We start from the raw sequence: 11,338 nt of genomic DNA, 5'->3' as shown, positions 1-11,338 counted from the left end.
TTAGTGCCTCCGCCACTTGATGAGGAAGTGGCTATTCCTTTTGTAGATGCATACATTATGTGATTTTGTGTGCTTAATGTTTGGATGTGTCGCCATTTTGGCAAGACCCACCTTGCCTTGCAAGAAGGCATCCTACCTCATGGTTGTCTTGTTGTGAGTTGAAGGGGCGGAGTGAGACCCGCTAATTGTCTCATATCGGATATGTTATTAGGTTAGTTTCAATAATGGTCACAGTCTTTGTCACCTTTTTTCTCGGGACGAGCAAAGGTTCGGTTTGGAGATATTTGATGTGACCATAATTAGCGCATATTTAGCCCCCGAATTAGCCTTGTTCCCATGCTTTTTAATGCATATTTGGGTCATTTATTATCTTTAGTTCTTTGTTTCGCATATTCTTTGAGATTTTAATCCCTTGCTAGGAAAGGAGTAAGAATCTTGCATTTTTGATGGCAAAACGAGACTAAATTGATCGAATTCAATGACCAAGTATCAAGGAGAGACAAGATTAGAAGGCCTTTGTACATATGATAGTAGATGAGCAATTTGGAGAAAGGATCCTTGAGTCCCCAAGGAAATCCCCAAGGAATTTATGAAGAAAAGGGAAGAAAAGAAGAAGAAGCCTTGCTGAGGCACAATCCGTCCGGATCGTCTACAATCCGGCCGTCCTCCACCTGCACAATCCGTGCGGTTTTCCACCAAGACGCTCGGATTCCATCACCACAATCCGCCGGATTCTCTTGAATCCGCTCGGGTTCCATCGCCAGAATCCGCCCGTCCAGACCCTAATCCGCCCGGATTCCTCTACAGCGCGATTTCCTCTTCTCCAAACTACGAAGAAAGAAGCCCTTCCTTCGGAAAATACCGGCTCCTCGCTGCTCAATCTAAAAAGTGTAATTACTAGTTTAGCCCTTAGTTAACCCTAATGCATCCCCCTAATTTCCGCTATAAATACTCCATTAGTCTAATTAGAAGAGCATGTTCTTCTTATCAATATTTAGAGTAGTTAATATCAATCAAATCTCTCTTTAGTTTTGTAATCAACAATTAATCAAGTTCTAATACAAGTTTTATTTCCTTAATCTCTCTTTTGTTCATCCTTTATTTTGGGTAATTGAAGATTATTTGGGTTATTATTGGGAGATTGACAACCTCTCAATCAAGTATCAAGTACTTCTTTTATCTTTGCTTTTTTATTGGAATCATTAGTAGGTATAATTCTCTTAATCCCTTTTTAATTATTGTTAATTACTTTCATTTATTCATCATGTTTCATTTTGTTGGTATGATTGACAACTTTGCTAGCATGATCAACATGATAATGAGTGACTAGTCTTTTAACTAGGGTTAATGGGTGATTAGGGGAAACCAACATGGGGAATGATTCATGCTTAAATTAATATGCTTTAATGTTTTATTTGCTTGCTTGTTTTGATCTCAACTCATGCACATGTTATATTTGATGAAATGCTAAGCCTATGAATCCTTGCATTTACCACCATCTCCAATCTATTCAATGAGACTTGTAAGACATAACCCAACTCGAGTCTCATTAGACCATGCATGTTGTTGAGTAGGGATGATTAAGTCGACTTGTAGGTGTTGTACAATCTAATCGATTCGGCTCCGGGACCCAAACTTTCCTAGGATTGTAAGATATAACCCAACTCAATCCATCACAACAATAATTGCTTGCTTATAATTTGAGAACATGTTTGTATGATCAATTCCCATGATTCCCCTATGATCCCATGACACCCTAGTGCTTTTTAATCAATTGTTTGCACCCCTTTTAATTCATCTTGCTAGTTTATTTTCATTGCTATTTTAGTTAGTGACCTTCCACATCAACCCAAATTGTGACACCCCTAAGACACCACTAGTTTCAATAGGAATCTCATTTCAATACCCGTCCCTTGGGATCCGACCTTTACTTGCCTCTTTACTAATTGTAGAGTTGTTTGTGAAGCTATAAATTGTGTTTTGATTCGGACGTGACCCAACGACCACACCTTTAATTGTGAACACGAAACGGACCGATCAGTAGATAATATCCATGTCATAATCGCCAATCAGCTCCATCCACCTCCTTTGTCTCATGTTCAACTCCTTTTGAGTGAAGATGTACTTGAGACTCTTGTGATCCGAAAATACCTTAAAGGTTGCCCCATAAAGGTAATGCCTCTAAATCTTAAGAGCAAACACCACTGCACCCAACTCTAGATCATGTGTAGGGTAGTTCTTCTCATACGGCTTCAACTGCCTAGAAGCATAGGCAATCACCTTACCGTTCTGCATCAACACACATCCCAACCCATTCTTTGAGGCATTTGTATAAACCTCAGAGTTCTCGATCCCTTCAGGCAATGCTAAGATAGAAGCTGTGGTCAAACGCTCCTTTAATGTTTAGAACGCCGTCTCACAACTCTCATCCCAACGAAACTTGTTCTCTTTCCGCATCAAAGCTGTCATAGGTCTAGCTATCTTAGAGAAATATTTCACGAACCGTCTGTAGTATCCAGCTAAACCCAATAAACTCCTGATCTCAGCAACATTCTTTGGTGCTTCCCACTTTGTCACTGCCTCAATCTTTGTCGGATCCATAGTTACTCCCTCCTTAGAGATCACATGCCCCAGAAAAGCAACTTTCTCTAACCAGAACTCACACTTGGACAACTTAGCATACAACTCATGCTCCCCCAAAGTCTGCAACACAATCCTCAGATGCTCCTCATGCTCCTCCTTAGTCTTAGAGTAGACTAAGATGTCATCGATAAACACCACCACAAACTTGTCCAAAAACTGTCTGAAGATTCTATTCATCAAATCCATAAACACAGCCGATGCATTAGACAACCCAATCGGCATCACCACATACTCATAATGGCCATACCTTGACGTGAAAGCTGTCTTTGGTATGTCCACGTCTCTAATCTTCACCTGATGGTACCCCGACCTCAAATCAATCTTAGAAAAGACTGATGCACCACTCAACTTATCAAACAGGTCATCTATCCTTGGTAAAGGATACTTGTTCTTCCCCGTCACTCGGTTCAGCTCCCTGTAGTCTATGCACAACCTCAAACTCCCATCTTTCTTCTTCACGAAAAGAACTGGTGCTCCCCACGGCGATACACTAGGTCTAATGTAACCCTTCTCTATCAGATCATCTAACTGTTTCCTGAGCTCCTCCATCTCTTTAGGACCCATCCGGTACGGTGCCTTAGAGATTGGCCCCGTCCCCGGTTTCAACTCAACCGTGAAATCTTTCTCCCTCTTCGGTGGCAACCCCGGAATCTCCTCTAGAAAGACATATGCAAACTCTCCCACCACTGGTATCTGATCAACTGTCGGACTCTCTATCCGGTCATCTCTCACATGTCATAAGATCAAAGGGCATCCCGTCCTCAGATAAGACTTCAAAGTGACAGCTGCAATCAACTTAACTTTGGGTTTGACTAGAAACCCACGATAAGACACACTAACACCCTTAGGCCCTCTCAAAGACACTTTATTTTGATGACAGTCTATCTTAGCTTTATACTTTCCCAACCAATCCATCCCGACTATCATCTCAAAACCGTCAAAAGGAAACTCTAGCAAGTCTATAGGTAGATCAACTTGCCCAACTATCATAGACACATCTCTAAACAACCTCCCACATGATATAGACTCACCCGAAGGTATAAAAACTTTCTCACTTATAGACTCATATACCCTCAAACCCAACCGTTTAACATGACTCGAAGATACAAACGACTGAGACGCCCCCGAATCAAACAAAACAAAGGTATGAATACCGTTAACAAGAAAAGTACCAGTGATAACATGTGCATCATCCTCAACTGCTTTCTTGTCCATCATGAACAGCTTTCTACTGGTCTTCTATCCACCTCCCTGGACAGTATTGGCTGATGTGGTCGGCTTAGCACCCGACCCCTGATTGTTGTTGTTGTTCGTAGCTGGTTTTTGATAAGAATTACCGCCATTGCCGTTACCTCCACCCTGATAGCTCTGACTTCCCCGGTTAGACCATGACCCAGACGGTCTATTGCTCGCATAACTCTGTGCAGGTCCCTGAGAATAGCTCCCCCGAGCCGATCCCTGAAAAGCTCCCGGTGCACTCGTGCACTCATGTCTCTTGTGGCCTACACCGCCACAGCCAAAGCAAGTCATCCCCCAACTACCACTACTACTCACACGGCCACGCCCAAAGGAAGCCCCAGCACTAAACCCTGACCCAGCAGAAAACCCTCTAGCTTGATTGTGGTTGCCTTTCTTGTGACTAGATTGGCCACCACCCTCACTCTCAGCCTTTCTTTTCTCAACACCCACTCTCTCCTGAGCCATCTCCACCAACCTCTCAGCTCTCCCAGCCCTCTCATAAGCTTCCTTAACATCAGTAAGGACTCCCACAGGTAGCTTATCCATGATCTTAGGGGTCAACCCCCTCTCAAACCTCAGCGCCAGGTTCTCCTCACTCAAACCCATGTCCTCAGCATACCTAGACTTCTCATTAAACTGCTTTTTAGTACTCAGCAACTCACATATCAGATGTCATCTTAAACCCATCAAACTCCTCTCTCAGCTTACTCCTCACATGTTTCGGTACAAACTCTTTCCTCATAGCCCTCCGAAACTCTTCCCAAGGTATAGCATGTAAGCCCTGGTTCGCATACATCTCCCTAGCACTCACCTTCACCTTATCCCACCACTCGCCAGCTGCTTCCCTCAGGTAGAACGCAGCTTGTTCTACTCTCATCTCATCCGGACAGTGAACCAGGTCTAGTATATTCTCCATCTCACGATGCTAGTTGTCAAGAAGGTTAGGTTCCCCGGTCCCCTTGTACTCTTTTGGGTTAAACCTCGCTATATAGAGGCTGATCTTAGAGTGATCAACTTCCTTATCCTTATCCTTTCCCACTTTCTTTAAGGCCTCCGTAAGAGCATCCTGATGCTCCAACATCTTAACGATATCATCCATGTTCATGGTATCAGCTCTCGCATATAAAGCGTTTCTCTTGGGCGGCATCTTGAAACTATATAAGAAAGGGTAGACATAAACATACGCACTAAGACCTCAAAACACGAAAGCGGACTGCCCAGAACACACTCGATCGAGTGCCTAAAAATACTCGATCGAGTAGCGGCTACTCGATCGAGTGCCGACTATACTCGATCGAGTGCCCCGACATCAGACCCCAAACAGACCTTCTGACCTCTAACATACTCGACCGAGTAGCCAGGCTACTCGATCGAGTGACCCCCTACTCGATCGAGTGCCCTATGTACTCGATCGAGTCAGACCCACTCGACCGAGTATCTCACCTACTCGATCGAGTACCCCCTTACTCGATCGAGTCATGCTGACTCGTATATACTACCCGCATGTTATCTCACATATCCCAACATACTATGCAACATTATAAACTCAACATTATAATATAGTTAAGCATGCAATTCTACCAAGCTTTTCATATGATCAACAACACCACTATATCATATCATCAAACGCCACATAGTAAACATCCAGCATGCTTCTTGTTCAGACAACAGTTCTATATACTTCACCAACCTTTCATTGACAAACTCGACCTTCTACTCCAAACATCCAACAATTACAACATACGTCACCACATTCACATATAAACTAACAAACATCACATACGACCTTGACATATACTCCCCCCATGTGACCGGTTCAAAATTGTAGAGCGAGTTCGCGACTTTAGGACATCTCCCAAGCATTTGCATTAGCTCCTACAACCTTTACCTCGGGTTCATTTTAATTGACTCCCTATGTTCAATAGATTCATTGGTTACAGTTTTCAGGATCGTCGCTCTGATACCATTTTGTAACACCCCCATACTCCAAGTGCCTTACCAGGACCACTCAGGTATAAGGATGCTACCATCTCGGTTACCCGAGGCAATAATAGTCAAATAGACAATAATGAAACAACATTTAAATAGAAATACTTAAGCGAAAGGTTACAATCTCAAAACCAAAACCAAAATACGAATACAAGTTCTCAAACGAATTGTCTAGCAACTAACTGAAATGTTTATTAAACTACTAAGCTACAGCGGAAGACTTCTATCATCAGACGGTGGCACATCCCAGCTATCCCAGTAACTCGACTAATACCTGCTCAATAACTGCTCACCATCCCCGAATGGATCACCACAGTTTTTAAAACATTAAACGGGGTCAGTACTAATCACACAATTTATATAAACCAACAACACAATAAAACAAACAGCTCAATCATCACAGATATTCTCCGAACTCCAAACCCAACTCCACAATTGATGCGACCATAATTGGCGCATATTTAGCCCCCGAATTACCATTGTTTCTATGCTTTTTAGTGCCTATTTGGGTCATTTCTTATCTTTAGTTCTTTGTTTTGCATATTCTTTGAGATTTTGATCCCTTGGTAGGAAAGGAGTAAGAATCTTGCATTTTCATGGCAAAACAAGGCTAAATTGATCATATTCAATGACCAAGCATCAAGGAGAGACAAGACTAGAAGGCCTTTGTACATAGCATAGTAGAAGAGCATTGTTGAGAAAAGGATCCTTGAGTCCCCAAGGAAATCCCCAAGGAATTCATGAAGAAAAGGGAAGAAAAAGAAGAAGGAAAGTCATTGAACTACAATCCGAACGGATTGTAGAGAATCCGTCCGTCCTCGCCAGTCCGAGCGTCCTCACCAGGAATCCGCTCGGATTGCCCATGCCCAGCCCGTGCGTCTCGTTCCTTGATCCGCTCGGATTGTCCATCCCAGATCCGGCCGTCCCGACTCCCAGCCGCACGGATCACAGCACAGCACAGTTTCGTTCTTCAAGCTACGAAATGAAGAAGCCCTTCTCTCGGACAATCCCGGAGGCTCCTTGCTCAACTTAAAAAGTGTAATTACTAGTTTAGCCCTTAGTTAACCCTAATGCATCCTCCCTAATTTTCACTATAAATACCCCATTAGTCTAATTAGAGGAGCATGTTCTTCTTATCAATAATTAGTGTAGTTAATATCAATCAAATCTCTCTTCAAAATTGTAATCAAATATTAATCAAGTTTTAATCCAAGTTTTAGTTCCTTAATCTCTCTCTTGTTCTTACTTTATTTTGGGTAATTGAAGATTATTTGGGTTATTATTGGGAGATTGACAACCTCTCAATCTAGGATTCAAGTACTTCTATTATTCTTGCTTTATTATTGGAATCATTAGTAGGTATAATCTCTTAATCCCTTTTTAATTATTGTTAATTACTTTCATTTATTCATCATGTTTCATTATGTTAGTATGATTGACAACCTTTCTAGCATGATCAATATGATAATGAGTGAGTAGTCTCTTAGCTAGGGTTTAATGGGTGATTAGGGGAAACCAACATGGGGAATGATTCATGCTTAAATTAATATGCTTTCATATCTTATTTGCTTGCTTGTTTTGATCTTAATGCATGCACATGTTATATTTGATGAAATGCTAAGCCTATGAATCCTTGCATTTACTATCATCTTCTATCCTTTCAACTTGACTTATAAGACATAACCCAACTCGAGTCTTGTTAGACCATGCATGTGTTAAGTAGGGAAGATTAAGTCGACTTGTAGGTGTTGTACAATCCAAGAGATTCGGCTCCGGGACCCAAACTTTCCTAGGATTGTAAGATATAACCCAACTCAATCCATCACAACAATAATTGCTTGCTTATAATTTGAGAACATGTTTGTATGATCATATCCCATGATTCCCCTATGAACCCATGACACCCTAGTGCTTTTAATCAATTGTTTACACCCTTATTTCATTTACCTTGTTAGTTTATTTTCATTGCTATTTTAGTTTAGTAACCTTCTACATCAACCCAATTTGTGACACCCCTAGACACCGCTAGTTACAATAGAATCTTCATTTCAATACCCGTCCCTTGGGATCCGACCTTTACTTGCCTCTTTACTAATTGTAGAGTTGTTTGTGAAGTATAAATTGTGTTTTGTATCGACCATTGACCAACGACCACATATGCTTAATTGTGAACACCAAATGGCTCCGATCAAAAATGGCGCCGTTGCCGGGGACGGTGTTTAATTGATTTAAGATTTCTTTTATTGTTTTTAGTTGTGTCTTTTTCAACTTGGGGAAGTAAAACTCCTCAAGGATTGTTCTAATTGTTTTTGAGTTGTTTGATATTTTGCATGTCTAGAAGGTTACAAAGAGATTTGTTACCTTTTGACCGTGAAATCGAAAGAACCTTGACGAATAATAGGAGACTTGTTAGGAGGAATTTGGGAGGTGTTGGTGAAGTTGTTCAACCCACTAGTGAGTTTGTCAATCCTTTCGCAATAGAAGGAGAAGAGAACCCATTAAACAATACCACACAAAATCCACCTACAATGCCTAAATTCTCGTCACACTCTATACCCACCGAGGAGGATCTACCAAATGGTACTCCTACCCCACAACATCTTACCGGAAACTTTATTGCCAAGTCCGCCTTCATCCAACTAGTTGAGAGGAGCCAATTCGGGGGAATGCCTAGTGAGGACCCTCATTCTCATATGGAAACATTTTGTGATTATTGTGAAGCTATCTCTCAAACGGGCGTGACTCAAGACCAAATAAGATGGGTCTTATTTCCTTTTTCGTTAATCGGCACCGCAAAACAATGGTTGAAGGGCCTTGATAAGGCCACCCTTGGAATAGATTCTTGGAAGAAGCTAGCTCTAGCTTTCTACAAAAATTCTACCCACCGAAAAAGACCAATATGCTAAGAGCTCAAATTACGGGTTTTAAGCAAAGGGATGAAGAATCTTTGTATGAAGCTTGGGAGCGGTTCAAAGGTATTTGTCGCTCATGTCCTCACCATGGACTTAGCGAATGGTTTTTAGTGCAACAATTTTGGAATGGTTTATATGAAGATTCAAGGAACATTCTCAATATGGGATCAAATGGAATGTTCACCGAAGTTGATGACAATCAAACATGGAACAAGATTGAGGAAATGGCGGTCCATAATTCGCAATATAGTAGGCCTCGCAAGGCTACTAGAGGAAAGTATGAAGTGGACACCGTTACTCAATTGGGTGCTCAACTTAGTGCTCACATTGACACAATCAACTTGAAGTTTGAACAAGCTATGGCTAGACTTGAGGAAAGCTCAAAATCATCAAAGCATCATGTCAATGCCATGACGGCATCCTCATCAATCCCAAGCGGGATATGTGAGAATTGTGGAACCTTAGGTCATGACTCAAGCGAGTGTAGGGGAACAACCGAGCAAGTCAATGCTTTCCAAGCTTACAAAAGCGGTACCCCTTATTCAAATTTTTACAATGAAAACACCAAGTTCCATCCAAATCTCTCATACAAAAGCCAAAATGTCCAAAACCCTCAAACAACATACACTCCACCACCCATGAGAAATCAAAACCAAAGACCCTTTTTCAATCAAAACCAAGGTTACCAAAATCAAAATCACTACAATCACCACAATGACCAAAGTTTTGATGTCCAAAAAGCGGTCCTTCAAATGCAAAAGAATCAACAAGAATTTTTCACCCAAATGCAAAAAGATAGCCAAGCAAAAGACACCACCATCAACAACATTCTAGCTCACACCAAGATGTTGGAAACACAATTGACCCAACTAGCATCTTCGAGCTCACAAAGACAAAAGGGGCAATTACCACCTCAAGGTAATCCCCCTAGACATGAAACGGTTAGTGCCATTCACTTGAGAAGTGGTACAAGGTATGAAGCACCGAAGGAGCAAGTTGAGGATGAAGTTGTGAGAGCTAGTGAGAATGAAGTTGTGGTGCAAGGTCCCAAAGAAGGGGAACCATCAAAAGAAGAAAGTTCAAAGAAAAATGAAGACAAAGCCAAAGAAAAGGAGCCCATTGTGATTAGACTTCCTTTTCCAAGTCGTCAAGCCAAGCCTAAATTTGATGATCAACTTGGAAAGTTCATGGAAATTGTGAAGAACTTAGAAGTCTCAATTCCTTTCACGGAATTAATCAATCACGTTCCGGCCTATGCAAAGTACATGAAAGATATCCTCACAAAGAAGAAGTCGATCCGGAAACTTGAGACTATCGCCTTCACTAAGGTGAGTAGTGCCATACTTCAAGGGAGTTCACCTCCAAAGTTAAAGGATCCGGGAAGCTTCTCAATACCGTGTACCATTGGCGACACAACGATCAACAAAGCCTTATGTGATCTAGGGGCTAGTGTGAGTGTCATGCCGTACTCGGTAAGTAAAAGGTTGGGAATGGGAGAGCTTAAATGTACCAATATCACTCTTCAAATGGCCGATAGATCGACGAAGACACCGCTAGGGATATGGGAAGATGTCCCCGTGCGAATTGGGAAGTTTTTCATCCCGGTGGACTTTGTCATTGTTGATATGGAGGAAGATTCCAACATTCCAATCATCTTAGGAAGACCTTTCCTACACACCGCGGGTGCGGTGATTGATGTGAAGCATGGAGAGCTCACTCTAGAAGTGGGAGATGAAAGCATAACTTTTAATCTTGACAAGACCATGAGAGCTCCTCGTTTGCATGAGCCATGTTTCATGATTGATCATTATAGCCTAGGAAAGATGAGAAGAAGAAATCGGAACTCCAATGGAGGAAGAAAGTTGAAGATGCTCCATTCAAAGAGCAAGTGAATTGTGACAAGGAGAGCTTGCAAAGCTCATCAAAATCAACCAAGGAAGAAGATGATGGCCTCATTGGCCAAGAGAAGAAATTGGGAGAGTTGTCTCCATCCAAGCAAGAGATTTTCAATGATCAACTCAATGAAGTTTGTGGTCTTTGGGACGACGAATTTGAAGGGATCTTTAATCCCTACATTGGGCATGCCATCGATCATGATCAACAACAAGAACCACGGTCTATTGAGGACCTCTACCATAACAATGAACAAGCTTTTGATTACTTCTTCAAGGTGTTAAGCAACATCAACAACACCTTGAACATGCCTCCTTGACATCTCATCAAGAATGAGAGTTTGGTGGAGTCTTCCCTAAACCACCACTTGTAAATATTTCTAACTCCCTAACTTACATTTAATTTTTGCATTGCATTTTTGTCATTTTTGGATTTATTTTTACTTTGATCAAAATAATTGTCATGAAAAGAGAGAAGTGAGGGAGGGACTAATGATTTAATTGATGTGTAGTGCTTTACCTTAGTGTGGGGATGGCAATTGCCTAGGCTATTCATGCCTTAGTAGTGCCCCGCAATGAAGAACACAAGATTTGAAAGAAAGAAAGAATGATAAGGGAATGCGTTGGTGCACGGATGGAACTGAATCCGTGTACACAAGGACC

The 11,338-nt window shown here is 41.6% G+C and overlaps 1 non-coding gene across 1 annotated transcript; it reads right to left on the bottom strand.

Moving 5' to 3' along the window:
• Positions 1-8,770: 8,770 nt before the first annotated feature.
• LOC141645607 (small nucleolar RNA R71) lies at positions 8,771-8,877 on the bottom strand. Its single transcript, XR_012545085.1, has one exon. It is a non-coding gene; the product is annotated as a small nucleolar RNA R71 (small nucleolar RNA).
• Between the last annotated feature and the right edge of the window lie 2,461 nt (positions 8,878-11,338).

The sequence above is a fragment of the Silene latifolia genome, chromosome 2 (genome assembly GCF_048544455.1).
Source record: "Silene latifolia isolate original U9 population chromosome 2, ASM4854445v1, whole genome shotgun sequence".
Classification (NCBI taxonomy): domain Eukaryota; kingdom Viridiplantae; phylum Streptophyta; class Magnoliopsida; order Caryophyllales; family Caryophyllaceae; genus Silene; species Silene latifolia.
The sequence above is the reverse complement of the archived record's forward strand: the minus strand, read 5'-3'. Positions and strand labels throughout refer to the sequence as shown.